At 39.5% G+C, this 18,680-nt stretch overlaps 1 long non-coding RNA gene across 1 annotated transcript in view; it reads right to left on the bottom strand.

Annotated features, from left to right (window-relative positions):
• The window catches only part of LOC144456924 (uncharacterized), a 36,883-nt gene extending 18,999 nt beyond the window's left edge, over nucleotides 1-17,884 (bottom strand). Inside the window, exon 1 of the long non-coding RNA XR_013486152.1 lies at nucleotides 17,718-17,884. This is a non-coding gene — a long non-coding RNA (uncharacterized LOC144456924). The remainder of the gene's footprint in view (nucleotides 1-17,717) is intronic.
• Between the last annotated feature and the right edge of the window lie 796 nt (nucleotides 17,885-18,680).

The following is an 18,680-nucleotide window of genomic DNA, read 5'->3' as shown; positions in this document are numbered from 1 at the left end:
ACTCCTTGAAAAGACATAGTCTGTAGCTGATGCCTCCCTTTCCTCTCATTCTCTTTATAACTCTCCAGTCTGGCTTCTGACTTCATCATTCAATGGAAATTTTTTCTCTTCAAAGTTACCAATTATCTCTTACTTGCCAGATCCAATGGCCTTTTTTTTCAATCCTCCTCTCCAATCTTCAACACTATGGCTTGCCCTCTTCTCCTTGATATCTTCTTCCTTCCAGATTTCCATGACATTGTAGTCCAGATATGAGATGAGAAGGGCCTACACCAGAGCGGTAGCAGTGCCAAAGGAGAGAAGAGTTAATATCTGAGAGATGTTACAAAGGAAATATCAATAAGCCTCATCAACAGATTGGAAATGGATGATGAGAGAGAATAAGGAACCAAGGATGACAGCTGGGTTGGGAGCTTGAAGGACTGGGAGGATGACGGAGCCCTCCTCCTACCTGTCTGATGGCTCCTTCCCAATCTGTTTTGCTGGATCTTCATCCACGTCATGCGTTATAAAGGTGAGCATCTCCTAGAGCTCTTTGCTGGGCCTCTTCTCTTTTCCTTCTATACCATCTTACTTGGTAATCTCATCAGCTCCAATGGTTTCAATTATCATTTCTATGCTAATATTTCTCAGATCTACTTATTCAGCCCTAACATTTCTCCTAATCTCCAGACTCATATCTTTAACTATGTATTAGACATGCCAAACTGAATGTCCCATAGACATCTTAAACCCAACATGTCCAAAACTGAACTCATTGTATTTCCCAGAAAACCTCCTCACTTCTGAATCTCCCACTGTTGAGGGGACCATCATCTTCCCAGTCACCCAGGTTCTCAAGATAGATGTCATTCTCAGACCCTCACCACCACCAGACTCTCTCACCACCCATATTCAATTGTTGTCAAGGCTTATTGACTTTACCTTCATAACACCTCTCATATATATCTCCTCCTCTGATGCTGATACCACTCTGGTCCTAATCACCTCCTGCCTGGAAAATTTCAATAGCCTGATAGTTGGTCTGCCTGCTTCAAGTCTCTTCCCTTTCCAGTCTATTCTCCATTCACCTGTTAAATTAATCTTCCTAAAGAACAGGTCTGATCATATCACTCATCCTATTCAATAAACTCCAGGCGCTCTCTGTCCAGCAGCTACAAGATCGAATGTAAAATCTTCATTTGGCATTCAAAGCTCTTTACAACATGACCCTTCTACCTTTCTGTCTTTTTACACCTTACCCACTCCATCCATGTATTTGTTAGAGCAATGATGCCTTCTCCCTTCTCCTTATTATTTCTCAAACAAGACACCCCCTCTCCAGACTCTAGGCATTTTCACTGCCTGTTGTCCATGCCTTAAATACTTTCCCTCTTCATCTCTGCCTCCTGGCTTCCCTGGCTTCCTTCAAGTACCAGTTAAAATGTCATTTTAACTTTTCTTAATCCCTCTTCATTCTCTTTATTGATTATTTTCAATTTATACTGTTTGTATCTTGTTTTTCCATAATTGTTTTCAGGTTGTCTCCCCTACTAGATTGTGAGCCCCTTGAGAGCGGGGACTATAGTTTGTCTTTCTTTGTATCAACAGAGCTTAGCGTAATGCCTGGCATGTAGCAGGCTGCATACTGACTAACTCACTGCCCGATTCAGGTCTACAATATTTCTCTAGCTCTCCAATGTGCTTGGAACTAAATATATATATATATAAGAAGATAATTGTCTCCTCATATACATAGAGCTAGAAGTTCACAGAAATGTGATAAGCCTGCATCACTTAATAACCCATTATTGGTTTCATCAGAAGCAAAGGAAATGGAGTACAGTATCTCTGAGTCCCCCACTATGGTTGAATCTGCCAGTAATTGCAAGGCACATCCACAAAGATAATTCAACCAATCAATCAGTGATTCAATGACACAAATACTTTTCCATTTCTGGTTAAAGTGTTCTGTAGACCACAAATGCTAGTTCTAATGCCAATGGACATAAAATACCTTCTAATGTGCTTCTTCAGAAACCAGTTGTTTATTGGTTCAATAGCAGTTTATCCCATGAGTGTCTCCATGGCACTCTGCCACAGCACTGATGCAAAATTAATTTGGGTTGTGTAATACTATAAACTCCAGGCAACATTATAGCATCCCTGAAAATGCCCTATCTTTTGCCCTATCTCCACTGCTAAGACTGTCATTTGCTTATCCCATTCAAAGGGCTCTGAGGGAATGAGTAAGGGTAAGGGAGTGAATCCTAACTTTTTCACTAGCTTTGTGACATTGGGCAAGTCATTCAACCTCTCTAGGCATCAGATTTTATTCCATTATCTCCTCATTTTTAAATCCTGCTACTGACTCCTCACTGCCTCCAGGATTATAAGTAACTCTACTGCTCCTATCTGTGTGTCCTCATTTTCCCTCTCCCACCTGGGTGATTCCTCCATATTGCCCCTGACTTCCCACAACATATACTCAGGGCTCCAATACTCAGGGCTTTCACTTCCTCAGATCTCTCAAGCCTCCTTTCTTTTCAGAGGGGTTTCCAAGACTGTTGGATGGAATTAGGGTAGACTTAATGTTAACAATTTTTTTAACTTTCAAAAATTCTCCATGTACAATTGATCATTGCCTTTACATATGTGGATTTTTTTTCACATATTCAGATACTAAAAGGCAATCATTTAAATTAATTCTATGTGGTTTACCTTTTGGGCCATTCCTGAAGCTTCTCTCTCTCCACTTTTTCTGGATCTCTCAGCTGGCTATGAACATAATGGAGAGAAATTAGCTTGGCCCTGCTGGAGGGAGAAGGGAGAAGGAGTAAACCAACCTAGGTTGAAGGCCTTCTTTCCTGAGATGTGATTTGAGGAGGCTTTTAAGTGAGAAGAGGAAGAGGATTTAATGCATGGAAGTTAGAAGGCATTCTGAATGCTCAGAAAGTATTAAAAATTGATACTGGCTCACATTTATATAATGGTTTGCAGTTTTACAAAGCACATTAAATACATTATCTCATTTGATTCTCAAATAGCCCTATGAGGTGACAGCTCACATTAATATAATGTTTTTGCAAAATACTTTGCATACATTAACTCACAACAATCCTCTGAACTAGGTAGTATATTATTATTTCCATATTACCGGTGAGGAAACTGAGGTTGAAGAAAATTAAGTGAAGTCACACAAATAGTGGTGGAGCCAGACATCCAGATAAAATCTTGTGACTCTAGGTCTTAGGATCATAATAGATTCAGAATTGGAAGGGACTTTAGAAGTCATTGAATTCGTTTTACACACAAGGAACCAGACATAAAAAGGTTAATCTAGATAGTTCAGTAGCTAGAGCTCTAAGTCAGGAAGACCTGAGTTCAAATCCAACTTCAGACACTTACTAGCTGTGTGATCCTGGGCAAGTCACTTCATCTCTGTTTGCCTCAGTTTCCTCAACTGTAAAATGAGGATAATAATACCTGGCAGGGTGGTAATGAGGATCAAATAAGATAATAACTGTATTATAACAGAATAAGTGGCACACAGTAACTGCTACATAGCAAGTGCTATATAAATGTTAGCTATCATTGTTGCTATTGTTTTTAAATGACTTGACCAGGGTCACATGCTAATAAATATCTGTATCAAAAGTTGAACTCAGGTCTTCCTGACTCCAAAACAGAGCCTTATCCCCTTATAGCACACTGTTTCCAGACACTAGGAGCAGAGCTAGACTCTATCAACTCTTAAGTTTGATTTTCTATAGAAATTCACTATGATTCTTCATCATTCTTGCAACAACAAACATTTATTAAGGGCTTTCTATGTACCAAGCACTGGGAATATAAATACAAGAAAAAAGAAAGGTAATACTTGCCTTCAGGAAGCTTATATTCTAACGAGGGGAGGGACAGAGAGGCAACAAGTAGGAGAAGGTCGAAGGTATCCAATCTGTGGTCAGGGTGTTCTTACGTGGTAACTGCCAGATGTGTGAATGGATGACAATCGAGTCTATTTCCCTGCACCAATGGAAGATTGCTACTATAGGTCTAGTCTTGGCCTGTGCTATATTTTCTACATGACCATGTTCAAAAGGGAAACAAAGGGACCAGTTAGCTAACATCCAAATTCAGGTTTAAATCCTTGGGGGATCTCTTTCAGCTTAATAGAAAACACCAGAGGTGCTTAAAAAAATTTAAGTAAATTAAAAACAATCGTCAAGATATCATTATAGGCTGATGACAGAATTCTTGAAGTCTTAAGGAGATATGAAAATGATCACAAACCACTTTGCTGAGAAAACATGACAGTAGAAGCTAATGATAAGCTTACTCCAAATGTGGTTCAACCCACGAATCCCCCCAATCTCCTTCTGTACCTCTGCCCATCAGCCTCTACCTCTATAGGCTAGTCCTCTGTTTCATTTAACCTTCGTTTAAAGAAGGACCTATGCCAGCCATGCTTACTCACAACTTTATTCAGCCCATGCCACTCCAATCCCTTCTAAACTTTGCTCCTGTGTGGATATTCTGCTCCAACCCTCATCCTTTTCATCTCCCTTTTATGTGTTGTCTTCCTCCATTAGAAGGTAATCTCCCTGAGGGCAAGAACTGTCTATCTTTGTTCCTGCATTTGCGTTCCCACTGCTTATCTCAATGCCTGGCACATAGTTAAGTACTTAATAAATGTTTTATCTATCTATCCATCTGTTAAAGTTGAAGATGATGCCAATGATAAAAATAATAGCTCACTCCCCACTAAATTCTTACTCTGCTGCCTCATTATCCAGTAGAGGTGACCCTATGTTCTCAGAGGCTATTCCTGCAGAGTACAAGCTTTGGCAAGAACTATTAAGCTGGAATCTTATCGGATATGGATCCAGTGATGTACTGTGTGTTGGTTTTTCAAGAACCAGACTAGTACATTCATAGAAGCTCTTAAACAGAAATGAAGCAGCCAGATGATGAAATTTGGTCCATAGATAAAGACTGTCTACTAAAGTGTAAAGAGGAGATCCTATTGGTGGAGGAAGTACCCATACCAATGAAATCACATCTCTTTCAATGTTGAACAAGAAGTCATGACTCAAAATTATGTTTCCTTTTATGGTTGATAAAACACTTTATCTACATCACTGATAACCTCACATAAACTATTAGAAGTAAGTAGTATAAATAATATTATCCCTATTTTGCAAATTAAAAATGTGAAGGTCAGAGTGGCTAAGTAAACTGCCCTGTGTCAACCTAACAGTAAGTAGCAGAGCTAGACCTTGAACCCAGGTCCTCCAACTTCTTGTCCCCTGCTCTTTTCACTAAACCATAATCACTCACAAATGAGAGAGTATATGAAGCAATAAACATCAAGAAAGTCAAGCATCTCACCTCTGCTAAGATTAAAGTTACTTCACCCTCCTCACCCCCTTCCCCAACCCCCAGCTGCCCCAGAAAGCAATCAGGACTGTTAGGCAAAAGGACAACCCACCAGTTCCACAGGTAATTGCCTCCCTTTCTTTTTTTTTCCTTCTTCCTCTCCCCAGCCAGAGTGCACAGAATCCATATAGGCTTCTTGACTGCTTGGATGAGATGGGCGTCATCAACTCTATTATTTCTGGTTAAGATGGAGGACCACAATCTGCCCTTCCACTGTCTCCAAAGGTGCTCCAGGCTATATTCTCTGCCCTGCTGATGTAATCTAAGGAGTCCCTGGGCCTTGCCATGTGCATCACCATTGCATCCCTCAGGACTTAAGGGCTTTTCTACCTGCCCTTTGGCTGATTTTTCTTTTACATGTTGTCTCCCACAAATAGTGTGAAATTTCTGAGAGCAAGGACGGTCCCACTTGTTTTTCTTTTTGTGTTCCTATCATTTAGCATAGTGCTTTGCTTGTGGTAGGAGCTTAAGAAAAGCTTTTCCTTTCATTGATTCATTGAATCAGGAGGGGAAAAAAGAAGAATATCATTTAGTTTATGGGTAGATAATATTGGGAGTCAAAGTGAATTCAAATTCTCTTCAAAACATCAAAACTTCTTATATGGTTACACAATCTCCTGAACAGTGAATTTACAATCCACTAAATCCCCTAAATCCTCTTCATAGCAACTGCATTCTAGTCTCTTCCAGTCCTGTTTCCTACAATGGATATTTTCTTTCTAAAATAGGGTTATTTAAGTATTCTAATTCCTCTTCTGTTAATCTGGGCAATTTATATTTTTTCTAAACATTCATCCATTTCATTTATATTGTCAGATTTATTGGCATGTAACTGGGCAAAATAGCTCCTAATAATTGCTTTAATTTCCTCTTCATTGAGATGGATTCACTCTTTTCATTTTTGATACTGGTCATTTGGTTTTCTTCTTTTTAAAAAAAAATCAAATTAACCAGTGGTTTATCTATTTTATTGTTTTTTTTTAACTAGCCTGCTCTATCATGCCCACACCCCAGGGGTCTCCAACCCCTTGCCCTCTCTTCTCACCTTTCCCCCCAAGATTTTCACCTTTCTTTTTGTGTGTTGCCTTTTAAGCCCTTCAAGGGCAGGGACTGTCTTTTAACTTGTATTTTTGTCTCCAGCACTTGGTAAGTGACACATAGTAGATGCTCAATAAATGTTTATTGACTGACTGACTACTTCTCAACCTTAATTCTTTGGAAACTGTGACACTCTATGACTTGGAACCATAAAATGTTGCCAAAAGAACATTAGCATTAAAAAAGATAGACCTTTATTTCAGGAAGAAGCTTCGCCAATAAAAGAGCCTTTCGATTTCCCAAAAACAATCCAGCCCACTCTCCTCCTATTCAACTCTGAGTGAAGCTCATTGTGTATGTGCATTGTCTGTCCAGCATATATCACTAATAGATAAGATCCATGGGCTGCCTATCCAACTGCATATCACAGCCTAGACAAAAGTTATTCTTCATCCATTTGGTTTTTTTCTCCCGCATATACTTAGAGGAAACACTTTTGAGTGATTGTAGATCTCACTTAAGAGGCTGTCATGACTCATTCTTAACAAATAATTCTGTGATCCTTGCTTTATCTTCTAAGATGTTGCTCTTCTGGATCAGGTTCACTCACTGAGAATTGCTAAGTACTCTCTTAGCATCCCTTCACTCATTTTGGACTCCAAACCCCTGTTCATTATTTTTGTTCTATTCATTTTCCTTGGTAGAGAAAGAAAAAGCAGCATAGAAGCTGAGTTTGGTCTTCTCTCCATCACCCCTTATCATTTTTTCATTCAGCTCAAAACATGAGTCCTCTTCAGTGGTGTGCCAGAGCTAGTTAGGAATTGTCTTGCTAGAGCTGATTGTTAAGTTTTCAGTGTGAGCATTTACAGTTTGGAAATCAGCAAATGCCGCAAATCAAGGTTTGATTTATGGCTTTGTTGATTATCTAGACTTAAGGAAATGATGGAGAAAATGTTAATAATGCAAATTATACCTAAAAGTGTATCATGCATATATTATATATTATATATATACACGTATATACATATATATGCATATACATATATATATTTTTTGAGACCTGATTGTTAAACATTTACTAGCACAATCTGGTTATCTTTGGTTATCCTTTTGTGCCCAGCTTGATAGCTAATAAATCTCTTTTTGTAGTATTTTATGTCCCTGCTCAGTTTAATCCTGCTGGTGCTATTCTGGGATATTGACACTCCGTCATATTTATCCTCAGTAACTTGCCCTCCTTTCTACTGCTTCAACATGGCTTTTTAAATTCCAAATTCATCAATGAGATCCCTGTACAGACTCCCAGGTACATTTAGATGGCTGCCTTCCTTATCTCTCTTATCAGAATCAATTACTATTGTATTGTTTGACTTACATTCCTGAGAGTCTCCTCTCAAGCATCATGAGTCAACTTCCTTTATATTTTGAAGAACCTACCTATCCCATTTCTGAATTTTTTGAAATTCCACTCTCCTCAAGCCTTTTGTATAAGCATAGCTACACCAACCTTTCTTTCCTTATCTATCATGAACTCTAAGATGTCATGGTTCCTGCCACCAAAGGCTCCCATAATTTTTATCAGTTCCTCTTTATTGTCAGAATCAGGTGAAGAATAGAGGTCCTCTATTGCTTCATTTGCTTAAGAAAGCTGAAATTATCAGCAAGACAAGCAAAAGAATTTGTCGTCCACTTTTGTTTTTAATGGAGAAAGAGCTCTAGCAGATTCCTAGATAGTTGGAGTACCTCATCTTTAATTGGCTCCTCTCTCTTGGAGGTCTGCATATACCCACACCATGATATTGTTTCAATTTCTTCCTTCTTCAGTCCTCACTGAAATCTTCTAAAACACCTCACTATACCATGCTTTCCCCTTCATATTTGTGGATCTCCACAGAAATGACTATCTTCTTAATATACAGGCCCATCTCCCTTCTTATCTAGTCTATTCCTCATGTGCCTCTCTGTTGCCATGTACCAATTGTGAGTGCAATTCTACCAAATCTCAATGAGATACTTAAGAGGTATAGTCCCCTAGTATCCGGAGGAGGAAAGGGGTAAGACAAGATAAAATAAATATGAATTAAACACTGATAAATGCTCAATTTTTTTTCATTTTTATGACCTTAATGTCATAGTATAAATGCTCTTTTGGTTCTTCTCACTTCATTCTGTTTGCAGAACCAGGCAAACAATTTCTATGATAATAATACTATAAAATAACCAAGTTTAAAAGCTGTAAAAAAACTATGATCAATAAAATGATCATGCAGGATTCCAGAGGACTGATGATGACACATGCTATCCACGAAAGAGAAATGCTGGATTTAGAGCATGGAATATATACATTATACACATATACACACACATATACACATACACATATACATATATGTGTATATACACATATATACACATATATGTATGTATATACGTATGTATGTGTATATATAATATACACATATATATAGTGTACTCTCACTGAAGAAGGAATTTGTTTTGCTTGACTATGCATACTTATTACAGGAAATTTGTTTTTCTATTCTCTTTTTTTCCAGTAGATGTTGAGGGTGAGTGGGAGAGAAAATAAATATTTCTGTTACAGATGTGAAATGTTGCATATGGTTTCAGATGAGGTCACTGAATTATTAGTTTTATCTATTGTGCTTTGTTACAAAAGATCTCCCATAAAGTGACAATATTTAAATATTTCTAGTGTAAACATTAAACACATCAATAAAAACAGACCACGATAAGTATTTTAAAAGGAGGCTAAGGGTGCAAAAGAGCAAGAAATCACTCCCCAGCTGGGAAAATCAGGGAAGGCTTCATGGAGAAGATTATGTTTGAACTGGACTTTGAAGCGTGGGTTGATAGAGGTAAAAATGGAAAGACTTCATTCCAGGTGTAAAGAACAAAGTGGGCAAGGGAAAGGAATGTAAAATTGTGGGACACGTTCATGATGCATAAAATAATTCATTTTGTCTGGAGTATAATCAATCTAGAAATATTTAGCGATATTACTGCCAATGACTATTATGTGCCAGGTTAAGCATTATGGATACAAAGTGTTATGGATACAGAGACAAACATAGAACAGTCCCTGACCTCAAGAAGATTTAATTCTTTTGTACATAGAACAACAGGCAAATTAACAAGTAAGTGCAGAATTAATACAAAATAAATATGAAGAAGTTAGTTGAGGGAAGGTACTTTCAGATGGGAGGATCAGGAAAGGCTTTATGAAACAGGTGGGGCTTGAGCTGAGTCTTATAGGAGGGATAGAGGAGGGATTCAAGCCAACAAACATTTATTAAGCACCTCCTGTAGACTATGCTAAGTAGTAGGGATCCAAAAAAAAAGTCCCCACTTTCAAGGAGTTTATGTTCTAATGGGGAAATAGGGGAAAAATATACAATCAACTATACAAACAAGCTACATAAAGGACAAATTAGGGAGAGTCTCAGAGGGAAGACACAAAGATTAATGAAGACTGGGAAAGACAATACTTCAGCTGTGACGTGAAGGAAGGCAGAGAAGCCAGGAAGCAGAGATAAGGAGGGAGATCATTCCAGGCATGGGGGTAACCAATGAAAAATGTTCACAGTCAGATGATAGAGGATTGTCTATGAGGAATTGCAAGGCCAGTGTCACTTCAGAGTACTTATAGGGGAAATAAGGCATAAGAAGACTGGAAGGATAGAAAGAGGCTAAGCTACAAAAGACTTTAAAAGTCAGAGGATGCATCCCAGGCACTGGGGACAGCCATTTCAAAGGCATGGAGATAAGAAAAAAAGGGCAGCGTGAAGAGTAACAAGAAGGCCAGTCTGGCTAGACCACAGATTGTAGGAAGGCATGCAATGTTATGGGCAGCTAGGTAATGCAGTAGATGGAGCACTGGGCCTGGAGTCAAGAAGACCTGAATTCAAATTCAGCTTCAGACACTTGCTAGCTGTGTGACCCTGGGCAATTCATTTAACCCTGTTTGCTTCTGTTTCCTCATCTGTAAAATGAGCTGGAGAAGCAAATGGCAGACCACTCCAATATCTCTGCCAAGAAAACCCCAAATGGAGTCACAAAGAGTTGGACACAACTGAACAGCAGCAATACTCATGTCCATTATTTTGGAAAACTGGATTGGGACCAGGTCATAAGGACTTTAACATAACACTTTTTATGCTATCCTAAAAGCAACACCAAGCCACTGGAGAAGGTGAGCGACATAGTTAAATATACATGTGAATGAGTTAATTAAAAAGTTTATTAAGATTTTTCTATGAGGTAAGCATTATGCTAAGGAATAAGACTACAAATAAGAAAATCAAACAGTTCAAATTCTAATTGGGAGAGACATCGCATATAGGAAGATCCAGCTGCAGTACAGCTGGATGTCCTTAGACTTATATGGCAAGGTGAATGGCAAAGTCTAGGAATCATTAGGGTACAATGGCCATAAAGTTTTGCCTAAAGCAAAGATTTATCTTTTCAGTAATGATATTCTTCTTGTGATGCTGGACAGCTTTGAGTTATGGAACGCTATCCAATGGTGAGACCACAGACCCATAAAAGTATAAAGAATGAGAGCACCACATCCTCTACTCACTCTCTCCCTCACCCCCATGTCCAATTTGCAAGGCCTGTCAATTTTACCTTTCATAACATCTTTCACACATGTCTCCTCTGCTCTGATATTGCCACCATTCTGGTATAAGACCTCATTACCTCCTGCCTAGACTATTGAAATAGTCTACTGTGGGTCTTTCTGTCACAAATTCTCTTACCACTCCAGTTTATCCTCCACTCAGCTGCTAAAATGGTCTTCCTCAGAGCAGGTCTGATCATATCACTTCCTCTACTCAATAATCTGCAGTAGCTCCCTATTATCTCTAGGTTCAAATATAAAATCCCCTGTTTGGCATTCAAAGCTCATCATAGTTTGCATTCCTCCACCTTTTCAGTCTTCTTATACCTTACACTTCTCCCTCCAGATATTCTAAAATCCAGTGATCCTCTTGTCGCTCCTAAAATAAGACATTCCATTTCTCCACTCCAGGCACTTTAATAAACTGTCCTTCATGCCTGGAATGCTCTCCCTTCTCATCTCTACCACCTGATTTCTCTGGAATCCTTCAAGTTCCAGCTAAAACCCCAACTTCGGGAGGAAGCGTTTCTTAATGTCTCTTAATTCTTGTCCCTTTCTTCTGTTGATTATTTCCAATTTATCAGGTAGATAGATAGATACATAGATAAATAGATCTTGTTTTACATATTTGCTTGTTGTCACCCCCATTAGACTGTAAGCTCCTTAAAAGCAGAGACTATTTTTTTCCTTTCTTTGTATCCCCAGTGACTATATATGCATGTATGTGTATACATACACATATCTAATACATGGCACATAGTCAGTGCTTAGTAAATGTACATCAGTACATATCTAGATATATATAGAAATATGAGTTTTTAGTAAATTTATGTTGGCAAGTCAGTTAAGTTGCATTACACCCTGTTAAGTGTTTGACTTGTGGACTTTAAATTGCTGATGGAAAATCCAAGCAAAGATGGTCTGTGAACAGTTGAAGAGGTTAAATTTCAAATAGAAGAGAGAGGCCCATGTGCTGGGAATGATACAGAAGGGATGTATGTTTCACAAAAGGGTTGTACCTTTTGATCCAAAAATACTCTTGAGATTCGAGTCACAAATTTGAACAGAAGAATTATATCATGCTGCTGCCAATCACTTACCTGTGGAGAAGAAATTCTTCTGTTGGAAGATACCATATAAAATCTTTCATTTAAACTCAACACTTCAGGTTCTTAAGAAAGCTGTATGATTTTTCTTAAGTCTATCTACAGTCATAACTTTGACTTGAGTGCCTCTCATGAAATATTCATCGAAATGAGCATCAGAAATAGAGCGTGTCTATGTAACAGAATTCCAGACACCACCACCCACATTCTATCCAGCATCCAGGGAAATCAATAAATTATTTGGAAGTCTGTTCCTCTTACTGTGGTTTAGTCACTATCATTATCTATTCTAAAGATTTTTCTGGGTAATTCTCTTGCCCTTTTAAAAAATCTCAGATGAACTCATCAACATATGGTATCTTTTTGCACTTTTACCATTGTACGCTATTACCAGTCTCAAAAGGAAGGGAGGCATGCGAGCTGAATGTGAAACAATTTAGAAATTATGTGTTACTAAGATGGCTAGATTGTGATACCCCATTATCTTTGGGGACTGGAAAGATTCTAGAGGCAATAAGCAGAATCAAAGACTGAGGAAAGGGGATAGTAGTGGATAGGGGAGTGGATATCCCATAGAACAGCAGAATAAATGTGTTTCATTTTACTGAATTGATGAAGTCCTGAAAAGATGAATGTAAGGCAAACTTTTCTAGGTCAAATCACACCATAAATGCACTAAAGAAGATTGGAATTTAAAGAAATCCTATTGTGAATCCTCTGCAAAGTGAAGGATCCATTCTCTTATAATGGTCAGATTGGTTCCCAGACCACTTCATCTCTATAAGCTTCAATTAGGCCCCAAATGCAGGTTCCTTTTTCGACCAGACTGATTCCAATCTTCACCTGCTATACTCTGTCATAATCAACCCAGGGCTAAGCACAGTGCATAACATAGAGTAGAAGCTTAATGAATGATTATTGATTGAGTGATTGATTAGGCCATTATGTTCATTTCTGGATTCCACATTTTAGGAAGAATATTGATCAACTTTAGAGTGTCTAAAGAAGGACAACCAGGATGATAAATAGTCACACATTCACATCAAAAAGGACTGATCAAAGAGCCTGATAATATTTAGCCTACAGAAGGGTAGACAGAAAGTTGGACTTGATAGAAGTCTTCATGTATCTAAGGAGCAATGATGTGGAAGAGGTATTGACCTGTTCTGCAAGGCCCCTAAGAGTAAAATGATCAGGAATGGCTAGAAACTAAAAAGAGACAACTTTAAGTTTAATACAAGGGAAAACTCCTCAAAAATTGGAGCTCTCAGGATCAGCTAGGTGGTGCAGTGGATAGAGCACAGCACTGGAGTCAGGAGGACCTGTGTTCAAATCCGGCCTCAGACATTTAACACTTACTAGCTGTGTGACCCTGGGCAAGTCACTTAACCCCATTTCCTAGCCAAAAAAAAAAAAATTAGAGCTCTCCAAAAGTAGAATGGATGAGTTCTAGAAGTAATGGGTTTCATCCATTCTTCAGGAAGCCACCTTCTGGAATAAAATGGGAGCTTCTGGAGGGACAGGGAGGATACAATATTTCCATGGCCAGGGTTAGACTAAAGCCACTTCCAGAAATGGAAAGGATGGGATCTGCTACTCCCAACCCTCTCCTATCTTGACTGGGAGGTAAGTGGTAATGGGGATATATTCCTAGGCTCTCAATCTGAGAGCCTGAGGTAGACAGAGTACATCCCTCTCCTTGTGTCCTTCACTTTCCCACCTCTGCCTCTAGTGGACTCTGCTCTTCCCCAAAAGGTGGGAGCTTTGAAGAGAAAGAAATGGCCTCTGGACTCCTGAGAGAGTCAGGGTCCACCAGTAATGAAATACAGAACATCTCTCAGTGATCATTTGTACCGCCTACTGGGTCTCCCAAGCATGACCACTGATCCTCAAAGTATAAAAGGATTAGGATTGAATCTCTAGCTGAATCTAAATCCAACACTTTTGCATTTCCAATGTACTGGACTTGTTGTTTGCAAACCAGCTGTAATATACCATTTGGAATGAGAGAAAGCACCTTGGATATAAGAGGGAGATGTCTCAAGAAATTGTGGTTGTGTGTGGTTTGTCCTTCATTCATGAAGAGGACCATGACATCAGGAAGATGATGCCATGACTTACAAGTGAATTGGATTTGAGTGAGGGAGGGCTGTGCAAAGTCACCAGCCTCACTTTCTCCTCCAGAGACATTGGGTCCAGTGGCCAGATATAGATCAGGACAACCGGAGATGGCCCAAAATGCAGTGGGAGACCTTGGCCTTTTTAAGCTCAGGTCTTTCCAAATTCTCACTTTGACTGAGGCAATGCCCATTCAGTTATTAGGCCTATTTAAGAAGTGAGTCAAGGGATGGTGCCTTTGAAAGAGAGAAAGAAAGAAAGAAGAAAAATCAAAAAGGGAGGGGAAGGCCTTCAGGGTTGCTGGCCAAAAGAGAAACAATTACTACATGGATTTACTCTGAGCCATCAGGGCCCAAAAAATAAACATTAGGTGGTGCTTGGGCAGGGACCTATTGTTGGCCAGTCAATGACAGCCAGAGGGAATCAAGTTTAAGGTGTGGTCTTTAAGAAAGAAATCTAGCCAGTAAACACCAAGATAACTATGTAGGTTTCATTCATCAAAATTTACCAGCATGATACCCCATGTAGAGGTAGGGAAGGGGAGGGGAGGGTAAGGGGGGAGCAGGGTTGAGTTGCTCAAGTAAAACTGTCCAGTTGAGGGAGAGACTGGAGGCAGTACATGCAAGGACAGTCAAACCATCCCAGCTGCCATCTAAGATGTCATGTCCTGCAAACCCTGATGGATACAGCCCAGGACTCTTCACCCAAAAGCTTTGGAATTAGTGACATTAGATAATTACATTAAAGAAAAGACACTAATATTTCCTTTGCTGCTGTGTCCTAAGGACCATTGGACCTTTCTACCTGACTGGCAGCTGAAACCTTCGATATGTGTTGTCTGTCCCCACTAGAATGTGAGTGCCTTGAGAGCAATCTGTCTTACTTTTTTTTATTTATATCCCCAATGCTTAGCATAGTTTTATACCTAAGTACTTAAAAAATGCTTTATCCACTCATTTATTCTACACACTAAGTTACTAGATTTTATTTTCTTATCATTCTGTGACTCTCTTATATTGTTTAATCCATTCACTTTTAAGATTATCTTTTTTTTGCCTTGTGTTTTCCTCCATTCATGCCTTTTGTATTTATTTTTATCCCTTTCCTCTTTTAAATAAGATCTTTTTCTCTAAGATCCATTTGTTCTGATGCCAGCACTGGCTAGGCCACAGTGTCTAGATAGATGAATTTGAACTCTTAATCTCTGTTTTCTCTCTAAGTGTGAATATTCTATAATTCTCTGTGGCTGCCTCTTTGATTTTGAAATTTTTTTAATTGTATAAATATTCCTTCTTTCCTTTGAGTTGCAGGTGACCTGTAGCTTCCAGACATCTGCTCTAGTACCAACCTTGACAACTGTGCAGAACACATTTAATCCTTTGTGTATGGAGACATCAGGGTGTCGTGGGGAAAGTCCTTGAATTGGATCCAAATGACTTTGGTTTAACTCTGGGCAATTCCATAAATCACTCTGATCCTTAGTTTCCTCTTTTGTAAAAATGTAATAACTAACCTTCATACCTCACAATGTTGTTCTGAATATTTTATAAATTATAAATTATCACACAAGTAAAAAAAATAAGGAAGTAATGGGTTTCTCTCCTTTTAGGTATCATCAAGTGAAGCTAGATAAACACTCAGTTGTATTCTTGCAGGATTCTTTTTTTGAAGTCTAAGATTCCTCAAGCAAAAGAAAATATAAAGAACCTTGTTCTGTAGCTCACTGGCTCAGCTTCCTTTTCTGTTTTTTTTTCTTATACAAGCTCTTCAGAAACTGGGTTCCTGTCTCGTTCCTTTCAGGTTTCTGTCATTTCTGGTACAGTTAATTCCTAACAGAGGAAGAAGTGCCTCAGACAGTGTCATCAAGGACACAACTTCTGACACAGATTCAGGACAACCAAATTCCTCAGATATTCTCCATGCATGAAGACATCAAGAAGCAGCAAAGGTCCAGTATGAGAGACCCCTCAAGAGGACACTCACAGGACAAAGGCAACACTAACAGTTACAAAGTCCTCAGGATCATTTACCCCTTGCAGCCCCACTGCCCCCCCATCCCTTCCTTCTGGATTCAGTCACACTGGCCTCCTTCCACCACCAAACACAGTTTCCAGGTGCCAGCAGCAAATGCTGTGCTTCTCTTTGCTTATCTGTGTAGCCCTGAGCTCAAGCGCAGAGCATTCACAGCAATCTCTCCTCATTGGTAGGGAGAATGATGACTCAGTGTTGCGTATCTGCACAAGGGTCACATCTGATGGGAAGGCTTAAGAGAGGACATTCTTCTTCCTTCTCAAAGCCTTTTGTCTCTCTGAATTTCTCTGTAAAGAAAGTCTGAAACCACGTATGCCTCCTCCCAAATCAGGAAAGAAGAAGAACGTCCCCCCATTCCCAAGCTTTCCCATCAATCCGCTCCTCACATAGGCATGCTACATTGAGTCATCATTTTCTCCACCAATAAGGAGAGTCTCTTCTGTGAATGCTCCAGGCTTAAGCCCAGGGCTCCAAGCATAATGGCTAAAAGCAGCTCCAATAAGGAAGAAGAACTTCACAGAGCTATGGGACTTAATTGCTGCCCTCCTTCCCCCACAGCTTTTCTTCCTTTAGTAACAGTTCTCTATAACTGAGTCATTTCCTGGTCCCCCAGTCTTGTCAGGGACTAGATTTCCTGCCCTATGGCAGGCTATTGACCACTAACAGCCAGCAAGACTTTTGCTGATTGCCTACCCCCAACTGAATCTTGGACTTGGCCTGGACTTTTGACCAATAAAATTCTATTCTTATGCATATTTTTCCTTCATAGGTGATTCTCCCAGTTCTGGATCTACCTTTAGAATCATATGGCTCCATACCATTACTCAAATAAATAATTGATGAACTTGTGCCTATGTTCCAAAACCCACATCCTTAAAAAAAAAAAAGTCACTAGAGATTCATGCCCTTAATTTGTTGTCATATATCTCTCCTTCTTTCAGGGCTAAATACCTGTATAAATTTCCTATACTCATTGGCTCCACTTCCTCTTCTCTCCCTCACTTTGCATGTCCTTGTGATCTGGCTTCCTACCTCAATACTAAACTGAAACTGCTTTCTCCAAAGTTACCGAAGATAGCAATTACCAAATCCAATGACCTTTTCTCAGTCTTCATCCTTCTTGCCCTGCTTGTGTCAGTTGATACTGTTGACTGCCCTTTACTCCTAGCTACTCTCTTCTTTCTGGTGTTTGTAGCTGCTCTTGGTTCTCCTCCTATCTGTCTAACTGATCTTTCTCAGTCTCCTTTGCGGGCTAATCATCCAAATCAGACCTAATGGGGCGGTGTATCTCAAGTCCATTATATTCATTAGACTTCTCACAGAAGTTAAAGTCATTTTGTGGAGAGAGGAAACTAACAAATACTCACAAATTCATCTCCAACCTCTAGCATCTGAGCAACTCACTGCAATATCATAGAAGGTTGCCAAAGTCTAGGTCTCCTGGCCCCTCTTGTCATGGCTTCAGTGCTCCAGCTGCAGGATGATGTTGGTGGTAGTCCTCGTCTTCCTTTAATCATCTTCTGGCACTTCATGGCATGACTTTATTGCTCCAGCTGTGGGGTGTTGATGGTTCCTCTTAATCCTCCAAAAAACATGATGATGAAGAAATCTCCCTCTGTTGCCAAACCTTCTAATTTAGGGACTATTGTTCTCTTGAGAACTGTAGAACTGAGACTTCCTCATGAGGTAAGCACAAGTCTAGAAATATCTATTGTCAGGGACAGAGGTCTTTTCTCAAAAAAAAAGGTGGGGGGGGGGACAGAAAGAAAGGAGATAGCCAAAAACTAAAGGTACATAAACCAGAAGTCTCCTCTCAGTTTTGTCTGAACAAACACAGGTTTCTCACCATGTACTTTTTTGGTTAAATTGCCATTTTCTACTCCTGGGAGTAAGGAAGGAAGGGATTTCTCCCCTATATCCTTCCCTTACCTTACTGGACTCATGTAGAAATTGAAGAGAGAAAGTACAAGAAAAGAGGAAAGGAGTGAGTCACATGAATGAATAAGCATTTATTAAGCACTACTATGTGCCAGGAACCATAGTAAGTAGTACTGAGGATACCAATATAGTCCCTGCCCTCGAGGGGTGTGCATTCTAACAAGGAGATCCAATGTAGATAAGGGAAGAGTGGCCTGGGGAAGAGCAATTGGGCAATCAATTAACACTGGCTTGAAGCAATTATTATTCCCAGAGCAATAAATAGGAAGGTGTGGGTAGAGACCTGGAATGCCTGTATCAAGACAGATGGCAAGAAGATGGCCAAGATGAAGCAGCGTTCATTCAGGGCCTGCCAAATTTAGTCAGCTCTCACTAATAAGGACTTCATGTCC

The sequence above is a fragment of the Phascolarctos cinereus genome, unplaced genomic scaffold (genome assembly GCF_003287225.1).
Source record: "Phascolarctos cinereus isolate Bilbo 61053 unplaced genomic scaffold, phaCin_HiC Scaffold_4;HRSCAF=312, whole genome shotgun sequence".
Taxonomy (NCBI): Eukaryota; Metazoa; Chordata; class Mammalia; order Diprotodontia; family Phascolarctidae; genus Phascolarctos; species Phascolarctos cinereus.
Note: the sequence above shows the minus strand (reverse complement) of the source record. Positions and strands in the feature narration are given on the sequence as shown.